Below are 11,114 nucleotides of genomic sequence, written 5' to 3'. Positions count from 1 at the left end.
TTCGAATTCTTACATGTTAAGAATTTACACCTTTCGCAGTGAAGCTGTTTCAGTTGGCTGTAGTTTGTGTGATGTAACCCGAAACACACCATGAACAGGCATGTGCTCTCTTTGTCAAAATCGTGATTGCTCCTAAAACAAGCGTCAATTCCTCCAGCACGAGAATATTACATCCCCTGCTGGAGAAATTGATGAGCAAGAGGACTAGTATTGTATAAAAGAAAGAGAGAGAAAGAAAAATAAAAATAGATGAAGATATTGTTGAGAGAAAAATTTGTTTGCAAGGTGAGATTCAAGCTTACATAGACACAATCTGAAGGCAAGTGGCTAGCAGACCATAAACACAATGGGGTAGGAAGGGAAGTGAGGAAAGAGACAACTTGTTAGTGTGAGGAAGGAAACAGAGGGGAATGCCATCAGTTCCATGGCTCGGCCTCTCCCTTCAAACCACTAGTGGGGAGCTTGCCCTACATTTCTTTTATTGTTAATGCTGAAAGATTTATTAGACAGTATCATTTGTTTGAAAAAGGTTGAAGTTCGGGGTTAAATGCACGGTCAAAGCGATGAAACATTTTTGGCACAGTGTGTTGTTGGAGCCAACTTTAAGACAAGTAGACTTATCTACGAGGCCACGACATGAAGCCAAACTATTTGTCAACGCTGCCTCCAGCATGCCCCCATGTTCACAAATGTTTCATAGCACAATTTGTGTGTTCACTTCAATGCTTTTCTTTTATAAAACCAGGGTTATTTTCCATGTCACTGTCTAGCAGTAGAAGCTTAACAACATGTTGAAATTCATGAATTCTACTTAAAACTTGGGGCAGAAAAAGGGCAGCTATTTGAGCCCGTGCACTACAAAGACTGACATGAAATTCGTACATAATTATAAGCTCAAATTTAAAAAGTTGAAACAAATGTCCGCCTATATCACCTGCATGCAACGTGACATGTTGGTGCGAACATTTCCAGTATACCAAAGAATTTACACTGTAGGGAAAACCAATATCTATAAATTTTGTAATTTACACAATGCATCAAGTTGTAAAGGGGCATCATTAAGGTGAGGTGAATGTCAAGTAACGGCTGTCACAAGGCCCCAGAATGCCGTAGTATTTGCATACTTACTGTGGTATCCTTGACTGTTGCTTCCTCCTCAGTCTCGGTCATGGTCATGGGCTGCACGGCAGAAGAATAGGGTTTCAGACTGGGTGAGATGGCTAGTAAAGAACACGTCAATAGCACAGATACTTTTTAGATTTGAGAGTATCATCATCGTCAGTAGCCTGTTAAGTCCATTTAACAGCTTGTTATGTCTAACAATGCCAATCCGCCCTGGCAACTTGAAGCTTCTATTACCTGACTAAATGCTTTTTTAAAGTGTATAATGGATATCCCCATACCTTGGCAGTGTGCGATAAGTTGCCTAATCTCTTGTGAGAATATGCGTGATGTCTTTCTACGTGGTTCGTCAAATACTTACACTGATTTGAATCTCGTGCACTCTATTTTGTGCCGACTTTGAGTGAACTTTCCACGAAGCTGGTGTTTGAAGTTCTGTGCTTTATGTGTAAAATCAGCTTGTTTTGTATAAGCGAAATGTTGCCTTATTTTTAGCTTTAGTCTTATTTTGCACCTTACCATGCTGTGTCCACTACATTATTTCACCCAATACTTTCTACATTTTGCACTATGCTCTGGTCAGTGCATAATATATAATCTATTCTGTTCTGCCATGAGCACTTTTCAGTGACTATTTCATGTTTTCTGCATGCGTGCTGTCTTCATAATGCATCAGCCACTCCTTTTGAAAGTTCCACCTAAAGCTCTTCACTGCCATTCAAAATGAGTGTGGTACTCACCTTCAGCCAGTTCATTCAATTGATTTTGTCCCATTTAAGCGCTGAAGTCACTGTGACTACTGTTTTTTAGCCTGCATTTTACTCAATGCTGACTCACCTTCCTCACAGAAATATTTAAATAAACATACTACTTATTCATGTCATTTCTGCATCTCATTGTGAAAACAGTACATATTATCTTGCATGGCTGTAATTACGACTTGTTCTTCAGTGTGTTTCACATTACATCTCGTGGTTCCTGTAGACATGTTGTGTGAGCATCTGCGCTCAATAATATAGTCGAATGTTATTAAAGATAACCTGATGGGACAGAAAATTTGTTCAGCTGAACAATTCTGTTTGCTGAGAGAATCCAGGTATGAAACCAATCATTCTAGAAACAGTTATGTTTACAGACAGCCTAATGTACACATTTATACCAAAAACAGAAAAATACTGTTTGTCAAGCGTAAACTTCTTCATGTTCTCGCAATTTTTTAAAGACTAGTGTTCACGTGTATAACAGAGGCAGGCCTCAGTACTTCAAGAGCAGTATGTAGTTCAATGATCAGTGATTGCTACATTTTGTCTGAATTGTGGTCGTATTGTATGAAGATTTGGTTTCTGAAGTGGTCGCTTTACCAACACGACTGGGCGATGTCATGCCACAACCTGTCACGGTGGCAGTGTCACCCCAGTTCATTGGTGTAGCCAGCGGGTGGCACACCAGGCCTGAGCCCCCACCCCTTCAATATTTTCATACCGAATCATTACAGAACAGGTTCCATGTTTTTATATCACCATCTTAAACCTAAAGGCGTGTGGCAGTGCTATTTCTGCACTTACCTATACCATGGCAGCCTCATGGAGGTGGTTTAGTGCTTCCCCGGTGTCAGTGTCGGACATAGACTGTGTGGAAAAAAGAACAGTGGTTGTAGAGCACACTCGTAAAGTGCGTTAAATACAAAACTTCACATGCTTTAGTATGATCATTTTAACATACTAATCGCCATGCACAGAACAAGCCATTACTATGAAAGATAAATGGGTAAATATTTGACTTCAATAAAAAGTGGCAAGCTGCATCCTGTACGTCTCCCTTAATGCTGTTGTTCCTGCGCATTAAGTGAACACTATTCCTCACATGATGTATGACAGAGGCAGCTTTTTTTGTTGTTCACAAGCGTGTTGAACAACCAGCAAGTCTCGCATTTAGGCAAGGTGTTGGCTTCTCAATCCTAACTCGATGCTGTGCTAAATGTATACTTACCGTCCTAGTAGCATCCTCGAGCATGTGCAGATGTGCCCCATGGGTGTCATTATCAGATGTGGACTGAAAAAAATATAAGTCATAACACTGTCTACTGAAGCAATGCCATTACTTGCAAGCTTGAAGTGCATCTGTGTGGTTTTTAGTATTAACCAACAGCCCGAGATGATGGGACTACATCATTAATTATTTAGTTGATTGTGGTAGATATCAGCTAGTATGATCAATGATACTCCAGGAAATAAGGATACATGCATTGGCAGGCCTTTCTGATAAAGGCAGACTGTGAATGTAAGTAAGCACTGAACATGAATTTGCAGCCATAGGCCTGGGAAAGAAAAAAGGAGTGCACTTAGAGTCACACAAAAAATTTCTTGAGGCTCACTCAGGCTCAGATTCACCAAATGTTTCCTGAAACCACTCGAACTCTGACCCAATGAACATTTTGTTAGCCGAACTCACTCAGACTAGCAGCCCGATCTCAGGCAGAGTGAGTTGGCTCATGAACAAGTTACCTGACCTATGCCTACAGCTATCGTTTTACAGCATGGGGTATTAAAAGTCCGACACGTCCACTTACCACAGAAGGCTCACATGGATTAGATATGTTCTCATCATTCTCAGTGTCGCAGAGAGGCTGCACAGCAAAGAAGCATTCAAATAAGTTAGTATCCGCAGCCAAAACCCAGTGCACCAAAACAGTAAATGTTGTGTCACCATTATCATCATCATCATCATCATCAGCCTGACTACGTCCACTGCAGGACAAAAGCCTCTCCCACGTTCCGCCAGTTAACCCGGTCCTGTGCTTGCTGCTGCCAATTTATACCCGCAAACTTCTTAATCTCATCTGCCCACTTAACCTTCTGTCTCCCCCTAACCCGCTTGCCTTCTCTTGGAATTCAGTTAGTTGCCCTTAACGACCAGCGGTTATCCTGTCTACGCGCTACATGCCCGGCCCATGTCCATTTCTTCTTCTTGATTTCAGCTATGATATCCTCAACCCCCGTTTGTTCCCTAATCCACTCTGCTATCTTCTTGTCTCTTAAAGTTACACCTACCATTTTCCTTTCCATTGCATGCTGCGTCGTCCTCAATTTAAGCTGAACCCTCTTTGTAAGTCTCCAGGTTTCTGCTCCATAGCTAAGTACCGGCAAGATACAGCTGTTATATATCTTCCTTTTGAGGGATAGTGGCAATCTACCTGTCATAATTTGAGAGTGTTTGCCAAATGTGCTCTACCCCATTCTTATTCTTTTAGTTACTTTAATCTCATAGTTCGGCTGAGCGGTTATTACCTGCCCTAAGTAGACATAGTCTTTTACAACTTGAACTGCACTATTACCTATCTCGAAGCGCTGCTCTTTTCCGAGGTTGTTGTACATTACTTTCGTTTTCTGCAGATTCATTTTAAGACCCACCTTTCTGCTCTCCTTGTCTAACTCCGTAATCATGAGTTGCAATTCGTCCCCTGAGTTACTCAGCAATGCAATGTCATCGGCGAAGCGCAAGTTACTAAGGTACTCTCCATTAACTCTTATCCCTAACTGTTCTCATTCTAGGTTTCTGAAAACCTCCTGTAAGTACGCGGTAAATAGCATTGGGGAGATTGTGTCCCCCTGCCTTACACCCTTCTTGATTGGTATTCTGTTGCTTCCTTCATGAAGCACTATGGTAGCAGTTGATCGCCTGTAGATTTCTTCCAGGATGTTTACATATACTTCATCGACGCCCTGATTCCGTAGTGTCTGCATGACGGCTGATATTTCTACTGAATCAAACGCCTTCTCGTAATCTATGAAGGCTATGTATAGTGGTTGGTTATATTCTGAGCATTTCTCTATTACCTGATGGATAGTATGAATGTGGTCGATTGTTGAGTAGCCTGTTTAAAATCCTGCCTGTTCCTTTGGTTGATTGAATTCTAATGTTTTCTTTACTCTGTTAGCAATTACCTTTGTAAATGGCTTGTATACTACAGAGAGCAAGCTGATCGGCCTGTAATTCTTCAAGTCCTTGTCATCTCCTTTCTTATGTATTAAGATGATGTTAGCGTTCTTCCAAGACTCTGGTACCCTTCCCGTCAGGAGACACCTCGTAAACAGGGTGGCTAGTTTTTCTAACACAATCTGTCCTCCATCTTTCCGCAGATCTGATGTTACCTGATCCTCACCAGCAGCTTTGCCTCTTTGCATGCTCTCCGAAGCTTTTAGGACTTCTTCTTTCATTACTGGTGGGGTGTCATCTGGGTTACTGCTAGTTCTTATAGTATTAAGGTCGTGGTTGTCTCGGCTACTGTACAGATCTCTGTAAAACTCCTCCGCTATTTTAACTATCCTATTCATATTGGTAGTTATTTTGCCTTCTTTGTCCTTTAGTGCATACATCCGACTTTTGCCTATCCCAAGTTTTCTCTTCAATGCTTTGACACTTCCTCCGTTTTTCAGAGCGTGTTCAATTCTCTCCATGTTATACCGTCTTACATCGGATACCTTACGCCTGTTAATCAGCTTCGAAAGCTCTGCCAGTTCTATTTTGTCTGTTGTACTTGAAACTTTCATGATTTGACGCTTCTTAATGAGATTCTTCGTTTCCTGGGAAAGCTTGCAAGTGTCCTGTTTAACTATCCTGCCTTCAACTTGCACTGCACACTCCGTAATGATACTCGTCAGATTGTCATTCATTGTATCTACGCTAAGGTTGGTTTCCTCACTAAGAGCCAAGTGCCTGTTCTGAAGCGAGACTCTGAATTCCTGTACTTTCCCTCTCAGTGCTAGCTCATTGATTGGCTTCTTGCGTATCAGTTTCTGTCGTTTCTTCCTCAAATCTAGGCGAATTCGAGACCGTACCATTCTATGGTCACTGCATCGTACCTTGCCAACCACTTCCATGTCCTGCACGATGCCTGGGTGTGCACTCATTATAAAGTCTATTTCGTTCTTATTTTCGCCATTAGGGCTTCTCCGTGTCTACTTGCGGTTTCCTCGTTTTTTGTAGAAGGTATTCAAAATCCGTAAATTATTGCGCTCTGCAAATTCTACTAGTAGCTCTCCTCTGGCGTTTCTAGTGCCGATGCCATAATCTCCCACTGCCTGGTCTCCCGCCTGCTTCTTCCCTACCTTTGCATTAAAGTCACCCATCACTATAGTATACTGTGTTTTTACCTTACTCATTGCCGATTCCACGTCTTTATAGAAGCTTTCAACTGAAGCATCATCATGGCTGGATGTAGGCGCGTAAGCCTGTACCACCTTCATTTTGTATCTCTTATTCAGTTTAATTACAATACCTACCACCCTTTCATTAATGCTATAGTATTCCTCTATGTTGCCAGCTATGTTTCTGTGAATTAGAAACCCCACTCCCAGTTCTCTTCTGTCAGGAACCCCACTCCCAGTTCTCTTCTCTCTTCTGACAAAGTACCTACCCAGTCACAAGTTGGCAAAGCAGCAATACATGATAGGCATTCATACATGTAGAATAAAAATGAACTTTACAAGTATAAAATGACACCAAGTACGAATACAAAAGTTATGAAACAAAGCTCCACAAATAGATAGCGAGGTAGTACATATGTATCATGACCTGGCATGAACATTATTAGCAAAAATCAATAATTAGAGTAACCGAAATTCCGGGAGATCTACTATTCGGGAAAGTGAATTAGCTGGGCGAAGCATCTAATGTGACGATTTTGATTATTTAAAATACATATATCTACAGCGCTACAGTTGGGAAATAATCGTAAGAAATAATTACACACAATATTATCAAATGTAAGAAATCATCAGGATCAAAAACATACACTGATACACAGAGACATCACAGCAAATGATGCAATACAGTAATAAGAATGATTTTTAAAATGCGCAAGACAGCCAATCGTAGCAACGTTTCTTGCAATATTTAAGCAGATTTATAGGAAGTTCTGAATGGCAGAAGAAAAAAAAAAGTGTCAATGTCTTCGTGGTTTAAGGTGGTTAATAGGTAAGGTCGCCTGTAAGACAATGTTCATCCTAAACACTTCTAGGAATAGGTAAAATCTACATTCAATTCTTCGTGCCTAGTCAGACAAACACTTGGGTTGACGTTCATCTTATCAAGATAAATTATGATACTATAACCATGTTTAACGAATGCTTTATGAGATGTGAATTATAAATACGAGGATTATTAAAATGATATTCTGGCTCCCGCAGCGCGGGCGCACTGATTCAAACTTCTGATCTTGGAGTATAATCGATAAAGAACCCCAGGTGGTCTAAATTTACGGAGCCCTCCACTACGGCGTCTCTCATAATTATATGGTGGTTTTGGGACGTTAAACTAAACACATCAAGGCCTTTTCAAGAATGGTTTTCAGAGATGAGACTTCAAAGAGCTTAGGTGCCATGCACTGCCCTACACTTGCTCGATCAAAATTATTTTACCGAAAACGGGTCACCACCACACAGCATGGGAGTAATTTTTGTGGATAGTGGCGCGTGTGTCTCGTTAGGGTGGCTAGAATGGAGAGGCGTGAAAAGTGGCCGCCGAAACCGGTCCCCAAAGCGCTCCGATGTCGCTTGGGGCTCTGCATGCACTGGCGCGGGTAACCTTGCGGAGGAGACAAACGAGACAGCGCGCGCCGCTCTCCAAAAAACTGCGCATTGACTTTCAAACTTTGTTGCTGTACTACTGCCAGGGCTACCACCATAAAGGGCACCTAATCATTACCACCCCTGTAAAGCCTGTTTGTGATCCTTCTTTCTTATCCCCAGAGTTTCCTGCATGAAGTTTTTCTTTCGTAGCAGTTTCTAGCTACCCCTGTGTACTGTTCAACTCATACTTATCCTCCCAACGTAGGCATTTTCATAAACCCATTTTGTTTTAATTCATGTGTCTCCACGACCTCTTAAAATTACAAGCACCAGAACTAAAATATAGGCAGTTGATGCTAGAGACTTTTAAATTCCTCCCCACGCATTCATCTTTGCTGCACTTATTACTTTTCTATTAGTTTTCTTTTCAACGTAAACCTGCTAGTATTTATTTCGTTATTTCTCTATGTATAATGTATTCCGACTGGCCCCTGCAAAGCCATTGAGCCCTCAGGATAAATAAATAAAACAATAATAAATAAATAAATAAATGAAGTTACAGTGAATAATCTCAGACATTCTGAAAGGCAGAGACCCTGTTTTGTATAAATAACTACCTTTCTATGAATGACTTAACAACACTAAAGGTACTTCACATGCAGTGACAGTCCAAATAGCATGATGAATAATGGAAATTTTAGACCAATATACCGATGCAACATTTTTGGCCAAAGAAACAAGAAATTTTATTTCTGTCATTGAATCACAGCAATTAAAGAGTAATAACATGACAACTTTTAGAACAGGCAGAGCACACATGAAGAAAATTATGCAGTTTATGACAAGCATTTAAAAAAATTGTCAAAAAAATAAACTGCAAACAACTCTGTTCACAATAAATAAGAAAAAGCCAGCACACTTGGCACTGGCTGAATCAGAACATGAAAACAAACACAACAGGAAATTGCACCAATTAAAAAGTAATACCATGACAACGTTCAGAACAGGGAGAGCACACAAAAGAAATTTATGGAGTTTATGATATGCAAAAAAATTGTCAGAAAACTGTAAAGAACTCTCTTCACAATAAATTAAAAAGTGCCAACACACTTGGTACCGGCTAAGTCAGAACATGAAAATAAACATACAATAATTATACAATAAACATACAATAACATAGTCACTTACAATACAAACAAGAGCTGGAAAAGTCCCCAAGTGTGTAACCGTTTTGACATTATGAGTGACTAAATTTCACAAATGAGAAATGGAACAAAAGTCAGTCGGAAGGCCACTGCATTGTGCTGAAATTTCTAACACTTACTTTGCAGTCTTCTCTTTCATAACACTGTTTCAAAAACAAGCAGTAAACAGACGATTTGTGCACAAACTGATAACTGCTGGTGCGGTAATTGGGAATGTGGATATGCAGTTATTTTTGGCATAACAACGTGAAATATGAAAACATGTGCACTTTGGCAAAGCACTTACTTTGCATAAGGTGACAAAAAAGAGTGACTTACAAAGATGGTTTTAAGCACTGATAACCCAAGCAAAAGTAAACATACTTAGAAATGAAAAGCAACAAAAGGTCACCTAACCTTTTTTCTAAAAATCTTCAACAGATTTTAAATATTATCTGATAACATAGACTAAATATCTCTGAGCAAGCAATTTTGATTAACATCGGTAGTGAATGGAGAAATAGCGTATGTACATATCACAGCGAAGTATTGTTTGGTAATAAGAAATTATTTTCTGCAAATAGGACAGGATACTAGACTGAAATTCCTTCAAACTCATGCTTCGAGATCTTCAAGATCTGTTCATTTTAATGTTTTTCTACCGCATGATAGTCGATTCCAGTGAATAGAATTCAAATCAAGACTTTAGTATACACATAGACATTGCACAGCTTGTCCAAAAGATTGGGGCCTTCAATTTGCATGCAAGTTCCGTCCCATTGGTTCACTCATGGTTGTAGACGATCCCCCAGTGCTTCTGCAGCAGCATTATAATCTTCTCTGCACTGTTGCATCACCGCCTAATCGATTCGTGGACCGGGGAGTCCAGTGGCCAAAGCTATACCTGGATTCTCAAGGGTGCCCTCTGACAGCTGCAGGAGTAATGAGAAATTATATTTTAAGAGTAGTGGGAGTGATAATAACAAACAGAGATTTAATGAGTGCTTACTGGAACAGATATTCATCAATGCATCCTCTTTCATTTTTCTTTTGAAGTTCATTTGGCTATCAAATATTACCTTTGCTGCATCGTATTTCATATGCGTAATCTACCACTATTATGCTCATCCAAGAGTGTAGTAAACACTCAAGAAATGTCAGCAAACAAGCTTTGTTCACAAAAAAGCAGCACTTTTCAGTGCAAAGTTTCAAGAGCCCCTAACATGTTCTTTTTTTTATTGAAAGAGAAGGAAGCAGTGCGCATCACCGCCTCATCAATTCGTGGAACGGGCAGTCCAGTGGCCAAAGCTATACCTGGAACCTCACGGGTGCCCTCTCACAGCTGCAGGAGTAATGTGAAATTATATTTTTAGAGTAGTGGGAGTGATAAGAACTACACAGAGATTTAATAAGTGCTTACTGGAACAGATATTCATCAATGCGTCCTCTTTCATTTTTTTTGAAGTTCGTTTGGCTATCAAATATTACCTTTGCTGCATCGTGTTTTATAAGCGTAATCTACCACTATTGTGCTCATCCAAGTGTGTAGTAAACACTCAAGAAATGTCAGCAAACAAGCTTTGTTCACAAAAAAAGCAGTACTTTTCAGTGCAAAGTTTCAAGAGCCCCTAATATGTTCTTTTTTTTTATTGGAAAAAAGCAGTTCGCATCACTGCCTCATCGATTCGTGGACCGGGCAGTCCAGTGGCCAAAGCTATACCTGGAATCTCAAGGGTGCCCTCTGACAGCTGCAGGAGTAATGTGAAAATATATTTTCAGAGTAGTGGGAGTGATAAGAACTACACAGAGATTTATTAAGTGCTTACTGGAACAGATATTCATCAATGCGTCCTCTTTCATTTTTCTTTTGAAGTTCGTTTGGCTATCAAATATTACCTTTGCTGCATCGTGTTTTATAAGCGTAATCTACCACTACTGTGCTCATCCAAGTGTGTAGTAAACACTCAAGGAATGTCAGCAAACAAGCTTTGTTCACAAAAAAAAGCAGCACTTTTCAGTGCAAAGTTTCAAGAGCCCCTAATATGTTCTGTTTTTTTATTGGAAAAAAGCAGTGCGCATCACCGCCTCATCGATTCGTGGACCGGGCAGTCCAGTGGCCAAAGCTATACCTGGAACCTCAAGGGTGCCCTCTGACAGCTGCAGGAGTAATGTGAAATTATATTTTCAGAGTAGTGGGAGTGATAAGAACTACACAGAGATTTAATAAGTGCTTACTGGA

The sequence above is a fragment of the Rhipicephalus microplus genome, chromosome X (genome assembly GCF_043290135.1).
Source record: "Rhipicephalus microplus isolate Deutch F79 chromosome X, USDA_Rmic, whole genome shotgun sequence".
Lineage (NCBI taxonomy): Eukaryota > Metazoa > Arthropoda > Arachnida > Ixodida > Ixodidae > Rhipicephalus > Rhipicephalus microplus.
Note: the sequence above shows the minus strand (reverse complement) of the source record.